The 13,327-nt window shown below is 44.1% G+C and overlaps 1 protein-coding gene across 2 annotated transcripts in view; it reads left to right on the forward strand.

The window, feature by feature from the left end:
- Positions 1–13,327, forward strand: part of BCL9 (B cell CLL/lymphoma 9) — a 31,347-nt gene that overhangs the window by 475 nt on the left and 17,545 nt on the right. Inside the window, exon 1 of one of the 2 annotated variants that reach the window (XM_026841228.1) lies at positions 495–1,395. The exons of the other annotated variant lie outside the window; for it this stretch is intronic. The gene's annotated coding sequence lies outside the window, so the exon portion shown is untranslated. Of the gene's footprint in view, positions 1–494; positions 1,396–13,327 lie in introns of those variants that run through there. 2 annotated transcript variants of the gene reach the window in all.

Genomic DNA, 13,327 nt, shown 5'->3' on the forward strand with positions numbered 1-13,327 from the left:
CCGCCGAGGGCTGAGGAGAGCGCTGCCCCCGGGACGGCGGCGCCCCGGCGGCTCTACTGGCGGCTCCCGGGCGCCCGGGGCTCTGCTCGGCTCCGCGGCGTGCCCCGGGGGCTCCGCTGCTCTGCGTGGAGGGGTGTGGGGTGTCCTGGGGGTGTGCTGCGTGGCGGGGCTGGAGAGTGCTCTGGGGTGCCCCGGGGCTACGCTCAGTGGAGGAGCCATGTAGGGTGCCGGGGCGTGCAGGAGGTGCTCTGGGGGGTGCCCCAAATGAAGGGGTGCGGGGTGCTCCGTGGTTCAGGGGATGCCCTGGGGGCTGAGCTCTGTGCAGGGATGTGTGGGGTGCGGGGAGTGCTCTGAGGGCTGAGCTCTGTGCAGGCATGTGTGGGGCGCAGAGGGGGCTCTGGTGGCTGAGCTCTGTGCAGGGATGTGTGGGGTGCGGGGGGTGCTCTGGGGCCTGAGTTCTGTGGAGGGATGTGTGGGGTGTAGGAGGGGCTCTGGGGGCTGAGCTCTGTGGAGGGATGTGTGGGGTGAAGGGGGTGCATGGGAAGCTCTGGAGGTTGTGCTGTATGGAGGGGCACATGGAGTGCTTTGCACTGCGTTGTGCAGGGGGTGCCCTGGGGGCTGTGTTGTATGGAGGGGTGTATGGGTTGCTCTGGCTTCCAGGGGATGCCATGGATGTTGTGCTGTGTGGATGGGTGTGCGGGGTGTCCGGGGTTGCATTGCGGTGTATGGGATGCCCTAAGAGCTGTGCTACGTGGAGGGGTGCAGGGGATGCCCTAGGGCTTCTGCTGCCTGGAGGGATGTGTGGGTTGCTCTAGGTTGTGCTGGGGGCACTGGGTGCTCACGTAGCTGTGCTGTGTGTCAGGGTGTGGGGTGCCGTGGGTTGCAGCACTAGGGTGCTCTGGAGGCCGTGCTGTTTGTGTAGGTGTATGGAGTGCTCTGTGCTGTGCTGAGGTGCCCTAGGGGTTGTGCTGTATGGAGAGGAGGTGTTGGCTGGATTAGAGAGGTAGCTCTGAGTGTTTAATCCCCGTGAGAGATTGGGGCATAGGGTAGGGTGGGCTTTGACATCAGGACTAGGCTGGTGGGGTTGGGGGTGTGGGCTGTGCGGGCTGTGCTAGGAGAAAGAAGCTGGTACATGTGGGGTGAGAGCAGGGTTGTGCGGACTCTGCGGTGGAGCTGAAGTGAGGGGCTGCGGCACAGAGGTCTACGGTATGGATGTAGGTGGTGGGGTGTGAGGTGAAGCATGCAGTGAGGGGATAGGAGGTGGTACGTGGGTCACTAGATCACCTGGCATATGCTGTGAGGAAGGGATGGGAGGCTTTGTTGCAGGAAGAGCTGAAATGTGTATGTCTGCAGGAAGGGATGTGGAGAGGTGGATGGAGAAATGTGGAGTATGAGGTATGTCGGGGAGAAATAAGTTAGTACACAAGAAGATGGATGTGGTGATGGGAGGATGTGATTGGGAGAGAGAGATATGGGAGTGGGGTTGTGGTGTAGGGAAGCACTGGGAACTAGAATATGGGGTAAGAAGTGGTGCATGTGGTTATAAAGGGAATTGTAGGTGTACAGAGCTGGGAAGCAGTGTAGGTAGTTCAGGGGAGCAGGAATCCAGGGAAGCTAAGTGTGTAGTGTCAAACTGGTACATGTGATAGTTGTGCAAGAGGAGTTTGTGGGATACTAAGAGTGTGGGAGAGGCTCTTGTATATAGGGATCGTGGGGAAGAGCAGGGTCTGACAAGGCAGGAGAAATGTGTTTATTCGGGAGTATTCCTACTAGGTAGAGAAGAGGCACGTGGGCTTGAGAGGGAGTCTGTGCCCTGGCCTACTGCTAAGGGGTGTATGGGAGGTTGTCAGTGGGATGAGAGAGGCTAAATCTACAGAGATATAGCAACTTCATGAGGTTAAGGGCTGGACAACAGCAAAAAAAACCCAACACTGGAGACCCCAGATGTTTAGGGAAATGACGGCACAAGTGGATGCATGCAGGCTGCGGGGTTCCACTTCTAGGATGAGAAGAGCACCCTATATTTCTGTGGTGTTCAGCTTTCTGTCCCTGAGGCCACTGTGTAGATGACAGGATGATAGAACTAAAAAGGCCTCCAACGATGGAGTATTTAGGATGTGGATGGTGGATGTTACTCTGGGAGGGTAGACAAAGCACGAGGACAGAGATGGGAAGAATCCGATGTGACAGTCAATTGTGGGTTGTTATTTGGGTATAAAATATTAAGGTGAGATGATTACACGGTTAGTGGTTTAATAGTAAACAAAATGAGAAATCAGCAAATTGTCAGGCAGCGAAGAAGGAAAGTATGAAATAATAAATGGCAGTAGGGAGCTGATTGTGGAACAGTTCAAAGCCCACCAGTGTGAAAGGGAAGATGCTTTTATTCTCCAGATGCCAAACCTAACTTGGACTCTGAAACTGGTCTGGAAATAGCCATGAACCTCACTTTCTGGGAGAGGAGTGTCAATTCTTGTAGCTCTTACCTTGTGAAGTAACATCTTCTCCTTAGTTTGAACATTAGCTTCACAGACTTTGGGGCAGAGAAGAATAGATTGTGCCAAGTCAGGTTTGTCTCGTTAAGCCTCCCTGTTGTTGACTAGTGGCTCCACTGTCAAAATATGGTTGGAGGAAGTGGGGGAGACAGTTCTGCCAGTTTTGAGGGGCTCCAATAATATTTTTATTTTCCTTGAAGGTATTTTGTCCTCAATTTCTATGTGAAAAGCCCACACAGACAGACACCATAGGATGCTCTGAAGCATCCGTAAATGTATCAAGCTTTGAAAGCAGAAGGAAAAAAAAAGTGATGTAGATTTATTTTTTCTTTCGCTTTGTTGGAAGATAGTATTTGGTCAGTGATTGCTCAAGATATTACAAAAACAAGGTTTGTAAAGCTAGGCAAGGCATTACAAGAAATCAAAGTAAAAAAATAAAATCACAGTGTATGGAATGAAGGAATTAGCATACCTAAGCAGCTTTATTCCTGTCTTTTTGTTTACCTCTCTCCTGCTTTATTTTAGGGCTGTGATGCCCGATTGATGTCTACAGTGGGGTGTTTCAGGTGTTCAACTGGTGAAATTAAATAGAGGCTAACACACAGTTGTTTTGTGTTCATCCTATGCTTGCAGCAGAGCTGGGCTAGAAGTGCACATGCCCATATCCCATAGCAGACTGATTTGCTTTCTGGCAATGACAGGAGTTGCTTTGGTGAGATATTATAGCCATTTTGGACAAGTTGGCGTGGTGGCTCTGCTGTGTGCTGTTGTGGGGTTTTTGTGTGGTGTTTTTTTGTTTGTTTTTTTTTTTAACAGTGATCTCTAAAGAGATTATTTTAAATGAATGTGTCCTTTTTTCTTACTCAGAGCATAAAAATGGCTCAAGGGCTCATATTCTTTCCCTGTCTCCCTTTCTGGCCCCTCCTCAAACAACAAAAGAAAGGCAGCTTTCTTTTTTTAAGTTGGAGTTAGCAACGATGTCAGTTTGGGGATTTTGGAATTTTCCCAGTGGGGTGGGTGGGTTTTTTTGTTGATTTTTTTTTTGTTTGTTTGTGGGTTTTTTTGTGGGTTTTTTTTTTTTGTGGAGAAGGGTCTGGGGATCTTGGGTCTCACAGCACTGTTGTGAACTCTTAACACCTTAATTGAAGGGGTGGAGATGCTGAATCTCTAACAAAGACCTCCTTTATCCAAAATGTTAATCAATCATTGACGTTAAATAAGTGTGAACAAAACCAAACAAAAAAAACCCACCCTAAACAAGTTTTTGTCTAAGTCCCCCTCCCATTCAACTGCTCATCTTTGGTCAGGTTAACATTAGAATTTCTTCTGGGGATGTATTTTATGCGTGTGTATATGTACTTGGTTTTGGCAATGTTTGGTAAAGGTTCTGTTGCTGACTTCCCAGTATAGTTTTCCGAATACAGGTTATTTAGCTCATGGATGCAATAAAGATGTTTTGGGAAAAGCTGCGATCAGCTCTGGAGTGAGGGAAGTAGTTAGACTATGACAGTACTGTTTTAACCATATCTTTGTGGGCTAGGGGTGTGCATCTTTTTAGGTTTTTGTGGTTTTGAGGAGATGTTTTGCTTTCCTCTCTTGTGATCAGTTAATTTGTTTATTGGTCAGCACAGTCTTCTAAGCTGGGCAGGACCTGAATTTTAGTGTGAAATAAAAGAAATAGGTTTCTGTTCATACAACCAGAAACTTTGTAGATCTCTTCTATTATGAATGCAAAGGGTGTGGACTCTTTCTTCCCTGTGCTTCCCCCCCTCCCTCCCCCCATCTTGCATTTCATCTTTACAGTTCGTGTACTTGGATTGTTTTCAGTTAGGGTTAGTCCACAGCCAGAGAAACTACATTTGTCACTGAATGTCCAAATATAGAAACTAAGGCAACTATAAGTCACAAGGCTAAAATATTCGTATACAACAGCTTTCCTGAACAGTTTCTATGTTTGAGGTGGAATGGAGTACCTTTGATCCATATTTGCTAGCTATTCAAAGACTTGCTACTCTGTAATGTGTTGACTTCCCAGATCTATTCCTACATGTTTCTTTCTAGATTTTGTTTCCTCTTGAGTTTCTGACATGCTGTGTCAATTCTGTTACCTTACAAACTGTGCCTATGGCTTAGGAATTTTGTTGGTCTTTTATAAATTCAATGAAAAAAAAACAACAACCCAAACCCAACAACTTTATCCTGTGGTGCAATTTACACTTAAGTGAGTATTCAAACTAATTCCCACCTTAAATGTCAGCTGTGCTACCTAGCAGGGTTTGATCTCTTGCGCTTTCTAGAATTTTACCAGAATTTCTTCAGAGTGATGCTGGCAGCCTTCATAAAATCCTTCTATCTAGTTCATGTGGCCTTGGACTTCACAGAAATCTCTGTGCCTCGGTAAGGTCTGTGGTCTGTTTACATAGATATGAAGTCCTTTAACCCAGCATGATTTGCTGTGGGCTTGGGTTTCCTGCTTACAAGCTCTGCTGGAGTCCCTCTAGTCTTCCTGCTGGCAAAATGAAGGTGTTAACTGAGGTTTTCAGGGCAATTTGTGAGTGGAAGGAGATTTCATCGGTGAATTTTTGTCAGAGCACAGCTCTGCCTATTGTATTTAAAATAGCTTTCCCCTTGTACTTTTCCTTGTCTGTTAGGTTGTGGGGTTTTTTTTTTTTTCCTGTTTTAAAAGTTTAATCGTTTTGGAGCTGGACCTCATTTGTGGTAGGGACTATACAGGTGCAGAAGAGCAGGGACTTTATACATAATTAGGAATTCTGGATAATCTTGAAGAACTCTAGCAAAAGAAAAAAAAACATTTGTTGGGAGATTTCTGAAGAGTTGCGTTGAAGACCGTGCAGTCTTACAAACTCTAGTTAACGACAAGAGCAAAACATAAGGTGATATTTTAATGTGTGCTGAAAACTGTTCCAATTTTGACTTTAATCTGAGCATTATTTGTATTTTTGAAGAAGCAGGATTGTACTTTGTGAGAATTCCTTTACCTATAAGCCTGACTGCATTCTGTTTGTATGCCTGTGAGCATTTCTTTTGGTGCTAGAGTTGGCTTTTGAAGTAGTCCTCAGCACTTGCCCATTTTGACTCTGCACTACCCCTCTATGCTGATGGTGCTGCTGGAGCAGCTGTATACTGAAATGGATCAAGAAACTGATCTGGATTATAGGTAAAAAATGATTATACTTAGCCCCTGTCAGTTTGCCAAACTGGTTCACTGGGTACATCAGAGTGGTGGAAGTAAATATTGGTAGCAGCATTTTTTTTAAGCTAGTGCTGCTGCCAAAAGGAGTGCTCATCTAACTATACCCCTAAGAGTCTGCTAAACTTGCTAAATGTTACTTACACCTATTTGTTACAGTTTCCCTTGCCTGAGAACAGTTCTTTCAGTTTACCTTGTTCTTTTTTCCAAAAATGTTTCTCATCTCTGAACGTATATGCAGTGTAGAAAAAGAGAAAGACTCTTTAAGAAGCTTTGAACAGGGCAAAAAGAAGAGTACAGTGGTTTAGCTGTGGAAGAGTTTCTGCTGCTTCAAGGCTATCTGATGATACAGAACATGTAGTGTAAATTGATGATAGGCTATTTAGTATGGTTGCAATTAAGCAGTGAAACTCATGCTGTGAGAATCATCAGGAGCAAGAATTCAACAAGAGTTAAAAAGGATCAGATGTCTGTAGGAATATGAAGAATATTCAATTATCATAATCAGTGACAGTAGAAATTTTGGAAGAGGTATTAAGCCTGTGGTCTAAACCTTGATTTTTATTCTGCTCTAACAGATGTGCTTCTATATTGGGAAAGAGAGGTTGTGCCTGGGTTTGCTGCAAGGTTCTCACACACTTCTCTGGGAACTTGATTGAGACCAGTGTGTGAGATGTGCCATTAAACTGCATAAGGCTTCTGGCTGGATCCTGGTGACCCATCCTGAAATCTGGTCTGAGCTACCAAACTGTGGCTATTGTGAAAAGCAAGCTGCTGCTACTTTTGTTCTTGCCCTGCTCTTTGGCAGAGTCAGATCTCGGTGTTCTGTTTTTGATAATACTTTGACAACACTCATTGAATTTATTTTAAAGACTTTTATGAACTTGCAGTTTACTATATCTGAGGAATGAATGTTATCTTTTTGAAGTAGATAGACATGCTCCAAGATCCCTTTTTTTTCAGACAGACTTAAAAGCAGAGGTGAGCTTTTCCTTGTTTGGCCTCTGAGAAGGAGCCTGTGGAATAGGGAAGAGAGATGAAAAGTGGAACTGTGAGGTTGTTGGCTTGTTTGTTTTTAAAGCCTAAACAGAATCAATGAAATCCTTTTGAAGGAATAAAAATGGAAAGTGTGCTTTACCATTGACATAATTTCTTTCAACAAAGCAGGGCTGAGAGGTGGTAGAGCAATGTCCTCTGAGAGTTCACCGAAAATTGGGTGCTGTAGTCTTGAAAACAATACTGATTTTAAGTGCTCCTTAGTGGCGCAATCTATGGCAAAAAGAGTGTATGATATATGCAATAATATAAGTGCATATAGAATTGTGGGAGAGCTTGCCTCTTTCTCTATTGAGTTCAGAGCAGTTGTGACTTGGGCACAGACAGACAGACATACAGCTGCCTGCTCAGCTAGCATTTGCAGTTATTCTGAGCTAGTTGTCCTGTTCTCATGGCTGCCTGGCCTCCTGAGAAAGCAGTGCCACTGTATTCTTGCTACTTGGCTTTCTGGTGGGGCAGTCTGCCTAATGGCAGAGCAAGGGAGCTTTTAAATCTCTGACCCATCTTGTCACTGGATGGTCTGCATGTGCCTGTTGTTGTCCTCTGCCTTCTGAACAAAGGGTGCAGATACCTGTTTTACCTTATCAGTGGGGTGGCTGGGGCCCGTAGGCTCTTTTAAAACCAGGTTAGGTTGGATTGGTGGTGAATTTGAGAACAGAACCTGGCTCTTAACATGCCTGCGATTTATCTACTTGACCACGTTACTTACACTCTACAAATTGATTTAAATCTCCAAGTCTGCTCCTGTATGTTGCGTGAAGCCATCTTTGCCACCTTTGCAGTGTGTATGAAATTATGCAAAATCTGAAGGAAAGTTCTAGTTTAGTGGTTCACTGTTAAAAACACTGGGTAAGATCAAGCAGTAGACCCTTCTTCAGGTTGCTCAGAGCTACGCTGTCTGCATTTTGCTGAACTGACTTCTTCAGGTGACTTGATATCACTGTTCCACTGCCTGTGAAATGGCAGTAGTTTATCTGTGTACCAATCTGGTTTTGTTTGAGGACTGATTAGAAATGTATTTGCAGTGTAATAGAAAACAAAGCTGTAGGTTGTTGAGGTGAGCAGCCACAGCTTCTACAGTGAGAGCTGTTATGATGGAGAGTTTAGGCAGTCTTCTCTATGGAGAAACTCTTCTTGGAACTTCTGCTAGCAAAATTGAAGTTTTCCACCACATTTTATATGCATGTATGAGAAGGGAGTAAAGAACTTCAGGCCAAAATGGCTTGACAGCTCGTTAGCAAGAAAATGCTTTCTTCTGTCTCTTAAAATAAATAAATAAATGAATATGAAAAAAATTTTAACCTTCTTGTGATTGGGGATGGAAAGTTGAAACTGTCAGGCAAATAGCCACCATCCAGCAGAAATGCTTCTGAACGTTCTTGTGAAAGCTAGCTTTGATTTGACAGTTATGAGTCTTTGAAAATAGCGCTCTGTTTATACAGTACAGTAAATACTTTGAAGTACGGTAGGCTTTGCTGTACATGCGTGGCTAACTAGAAGAATATTAAACGTGTACATCTTGTGTTGAGTGAGGGAGGATCCCGCAGCAATTGGAATTGCAGGCTCTTCATACTTTTATAAGATCATGTCAAAGCAGTAGATTTGATAATAGACCTGATTATACAGTTGCTTAATTTCTTGTCAAAATAACATTTTTGCATGCAGTGTTTTGAGATCTTTTAGGTGACCTCATGTTATTTATCAAATGTCAGTTTTTCATCCCAGCAGCTTTGATATAATCATGTAGCATCGTGAAATACTGTGTACATGCCGTCTTTGCTTGCTGGAGTTCTTTGAAGTGCCTTACTCCTGAGAAGAGTCATTGCTCTGCTGAAGATCCTACATTTAACGACTAGGAAACCAGTATACGGAAGCAGTGCACCGTGTTGCTAAAGGTTGTGCTACATCCAACATACCTAATGTGGGTCTGAAAGCAAAGAAATGAGAGGTTCAATACGCCAGGACCACATAGCCCTTAACACACATCTTACCAGTGGTTAGCTGCAATAGGATATAATAATCCTTCAGCTCTGCCCCTGTGGGAATGCCTGTTTTGCAGTGCTGAGCTCCCCAGGCTTGAGTGCCTGGTGCTATAAAAAAGCAGAAGGGCTTGTGTAAGGGAGAAGAGCAGCAGGATAGCTGGTGATGACAGTCCTGGTTGAAAACTGGTCTCATGGACAGTGCTGGAAGGTAGCAATCCTTGGGAAGCCTTGAAAACCTGCTCATTTGGGATGAGAGAGACCAGGCACCTGTTAAAGTGATAGTTAACCTGAAGGAGGGTGTGTGGGTCTCCCCCAGCAATTCTGAGAGGTGTCATGTGTGATGTCCCCTTACAGCATACTGGGGAATTACTGCTTCCTGTGGCACTGAGTTTTCCTCTGAGGTCTGTCCTGTACTGACCCATCCTAGCCCCACTTAGCTTATGAAAACTGACAAGACTGCAGCCTGAGGAATTATGCCTGAGGACTGTTTCTTATCTTTCATTCTGAAAGCCTAGTGAAGGGATGCTGAAATGAAAAGAAAAAGCACTTGTTTTTTTCCGTGATAGGTGGCTTATTTCTCCAAAGCCTTCTGCTTAAACAGTGTGGTGTTACTATGTGTTGAAGAACAAACTGGTGTCTCCTCAGTCCTCTCTTATCCATTATTTTAGCTTTTTTTTTTTTTTTTCCTCCTACCTCTCCGCAGATTAGTTTCTGAAGAACGGGCTGCTGGCAAGCTTGATACAGGTCTCGTTTTACCTACGGTTGTACATGCTGATGCCCCTATTTAAATTTCAGAAAAAATAAACCAAAGAAGTAAGGGAAAAGAGATCGCCTCTGGCTCTGAATGCATTGCCTACTTCCTGAAAAGTAGATGAAGTTTTGACAGAGGCAGAGCTATGAAAGCAGCCCACGGAAAGCTGTAGTGTTATCCACCGGACCCCTGCATGTAATGCTGGCTGATGCTGGGGCTGTTAACTGCTACCATGATGTAGTAAGCTGCAGAAGCCTGTCATATATTAGGGAAATACTGTTAAAACATTTATTGAAAAATCGCTTATTGCTAGAGCTTTTGATCTTTATCAGTGTTAACAATTGTAGGAACCCTAGAGCAGACAAGCTGCTGCTAAGGTAAGCGAAGCTCCACGTAAAGTGCTGGGAACTCCAGTCGTAATGTACATAGACTGCTCCCAGCATTGCTAACATAGGTGGAGCTGAACTGATGTTGGCAGCTGCACTGGAGTACACCAAGGCTGAGCTGAGGTCGTCATGATGTCATGGCACACTATGGGTTGTGTGACAGTGTGCCTAGTACCCTGGCAGCAGTCTGGCTGGCATTGGCTGGCCTGCACCTGCAGATGTCACCGAGTAAAGCTTAAATGGTGTGAGCAGCAAGGGGGAGCGTTCAGAACATTTCTGTACAGAAGATAGTTCTAGCTTAGGCTTTGGGAGTTTTTTAGGGTTTTTCTTTTTGCCTTTTTTCCCAAACTGATTTCTGAAACTGTGTCAGAATTTGCCAGGTGGTGGTTCTAGTCCCAGGTGGACCAAGTAGTTCAGGGTGGTTTGTTGTTTTTTTTGTTTTGTTTTGTTTTTTACATAAAAGTAGCTGGGAAATTGAAAGGAACTTCAAGTGTCTGCCTTGAATCTGCTCATCAGTGTCCATAAGTGTCTGTCTCCTCCATTACTTTGGGGAAAGAGTTGTGCAAAAATCAGAAATGGTATAAGGACAGCTGTTCATCCCTACTGCATTAAAAACACATTCAAGTGTTGTTAGATGCACTAAAAATAAAATTTAATGGCATGTAGTTGTCTTTTTGACAAAAAGTGTTAGTGTTACAGTTCTTAAAAGTAATTGTTATGAGTGTAGTGGACAATGTGCAAAAGGTTATTTTAGAATTATTTCTGTAAATACATAAAAAGAATAATTACTTAAACAGCGTTTACATCATGGCTACTGTTGGATATCCATGTGCTTGTCAGAAGGAGGAAGGAAGAGAATAGTTAGTGGAGATACCATTCTTAGAGGAGGAGATGGTTACATGAGAAATATCATAAAAGACTTTGTTCTCTGAGCGTTCGCGTTTGTATTGTATTTTGTCAGTGATTATCTTGACTACGGTTTTTAAGGATAGAGAGCAAAAGGTTGGACTTCCTGTAGCTGTCCCTGTTTTGAATGGACTTCTGAAGAGATTGGTTCTTTGGGAAATGTCCATGTCTGTGGTGATAGGAGCTGGAGGGGAAAAGCATTAAGAGAAAGTATCTGCACTGTCTTACTGAAGATATGTGGATGGGCAGGCACAGGTAGGCTCAGCAGATACATCTGTATAACCACACATACTGAATTTGCTTGGGGGTGATTAAGTATATTCTTATAGTTTCTGGGAGGTTTATCCTGTGGTCTTAAATTCTTAAATTCATTTGAGCTACTTGAAGGAACTTCTCTTCCTTGTAACGGCATAAAGACTTGTCTGCTCTTTCCCCATCAATGTGCTAGTAGATCATCAAGGTGTTAATTTTAAGTAAACCTATCTTTGCTCAACCCCTTTTTCGGTGCTTCAAGGCATGGAGGTAGTTGTGGGAAATAACCTGCCTGTGTTTCAGAGGCTAACAGAGAGGTGCAAACATACGACATGTACAAGAAGAGTTATTTTCTCTGTGGAGATTGTAATGAGCCTGGTGAAGATTATGTAGTCCCCACATTCATGTAGCAAAATGAGCTTAGGTGATGAAGTCTTGATTCTTCTTTCGATTCAGAGTCACTTCTAGTACAAGACCATGAGCAAAGAGGTAATGCTGTGCAGACTTGGGATTAGCAGTGATTTCTCTGATGTGCGTAAGGAAGAATTCTTGGCTTTGGGAAGCTGTGAGAACTTTGTGTATGCCACTGTTCTTTACTGCCAAGATATAAACAAATAAAAGTCCATAAGTTAGGACCATCTAGAAACTGGTGACTGCCAGTTGCTATCTAAGCAGTTTAGTATTAACAAGTTAGCTCTTGATGTTGAGAAAATGATTTATAAGTAAGTGGAATTTGTGGTTTACTAGGTAATGACAGAACATGGTGTTTTCCCCAAATCAGCAGCTGTTTTGGGTAGAGTATCGTCCACGTACCATATGAAGAGCCCCTGGTGCAAGTAGCCACTGCCTTTCTGGCAGATGGGACACATGAGCAAATCAGCTGAAGGTCTACTGTGTGATAACTGTAGTTTGATTAAAGGATGAGATCTGCATACCGTGCAATGGAAAGAGCTGGGACAGTAGGTAGTCAGGCCCTCTACTGATGACTTGCTTGGACAAGCAGAGTTGTGTTGTGTCCAGATGACATGCATATTGCTAGTGTGTCTTTAGCCTCAGCAGTTCCTTAGGTACCCGATCCTGATGTATTTTCTGCCCTTGTTTAAGAAAAAGAGCAGAGGGACCTGGCAGGACAAGGATGCAAGTGTGTTTGAACAACCAGCTTAAGCCTATCCATGACTGTGCCATCAGTCACTGCTGCCTCCTCTGTGCCAGTGAGCATGTGGCCACCTGGTTGGCTGAAACAGGAAGCTTGTCTCCTGAAAATTAATCATATCTTATCTAGAGTTAGTTTTCAGCTAGGTTGCAAGTGCTAGTCATGGCTGGAAGAGGTAGAATTGGATAGAGGTAGGCTGGTTGAAGTTGCTTTCCTGGGTCCAGCTCACACTTGGAGTACAGAGGGTAAGACAGCATTTTTGGCAAACCTATCTGAATGCTGGTGGGTCCAATACTAGTTGTAGTAGAGGCACATGCTTTATACATTCATGGGAAAGGATGAGGAGGACACCTCTTGCTAAGAGATAGGGGCAGATTTAAAGGTGTAATTCAAAGCCCCCCTTAGTAGGGGCCATATCTAGAAGCTGGACTGGTTCAAGGGGTTGAAGAGTATCCTGTGTCCCTGTATCCTCAGGTGTCATGGCAAGATGTGTGGGGTGTAGAATACTCACATCAATTTATTTGCTTTTACTTGTATATGATCTTAAAGGAGTCTGACAGTTCAATAAAAGCATTTAATAACACTTTCTGTGTCCTCCTTGTTTCCCAGTTGCGTTCTTTATCAATGAGGTGTGTAATCAAGTGCTTTATTAAACAGCAGCTTATTAAAAAGTAACGTGCAGTTCAGCTGCAAGTTTGCAAAATAAGCAAATGCTTAACAAAACTGGTAAGGGCAGCATGTGGTGAAAACCAGTGATAGTTCGTGGGCTGTCTTGGTGTCGTAGAGTCACCTTTTGCCAGTGCAGCTGTTCTCCCTCTTATGTGGTTGGATGAGAGTTGGAGAAATAGGATGTGCCCTTCCCAGCAAAATTGCGCTGAAGGAGCGCATGGGTTGATTCATTGCTTTACCCCACCTCTCTGGTCGCGCGGGGAATCCACCGGTGGATGCACATGCACTGGTTTGCTTCCTGGTGGCTGTCAGGATGAGCAGTTGCTCAGACCTTAGCTTCTGCTGCTGGTGATGCTGCTCTTGGTCTCCCCTGAAGCTGATGCTCTTCCCAGAGTAGTCTCTTACTCCACTCTCTCTCTCTCTCAGTCTCTCTCTCTCTCTCTCTCTCTCCCCCTCCCTCTCTCCT

Source organism: Athene cunicularia (genome assembly GCF_003259725.1).
Source record: "Athene cunicularia isolate RWA chromosome 1 unlocalized genomic scaffold, athCun1 chr1_part3, whole genome shotgun sequence".
In the NCBI taxonomy this organism is placed as follows: domain Eukaryota; kingdom Metazoa; phylum Chordata; class Aves; order Strigiformes; family Strigidae; genus Athene; species Athene cunicularia.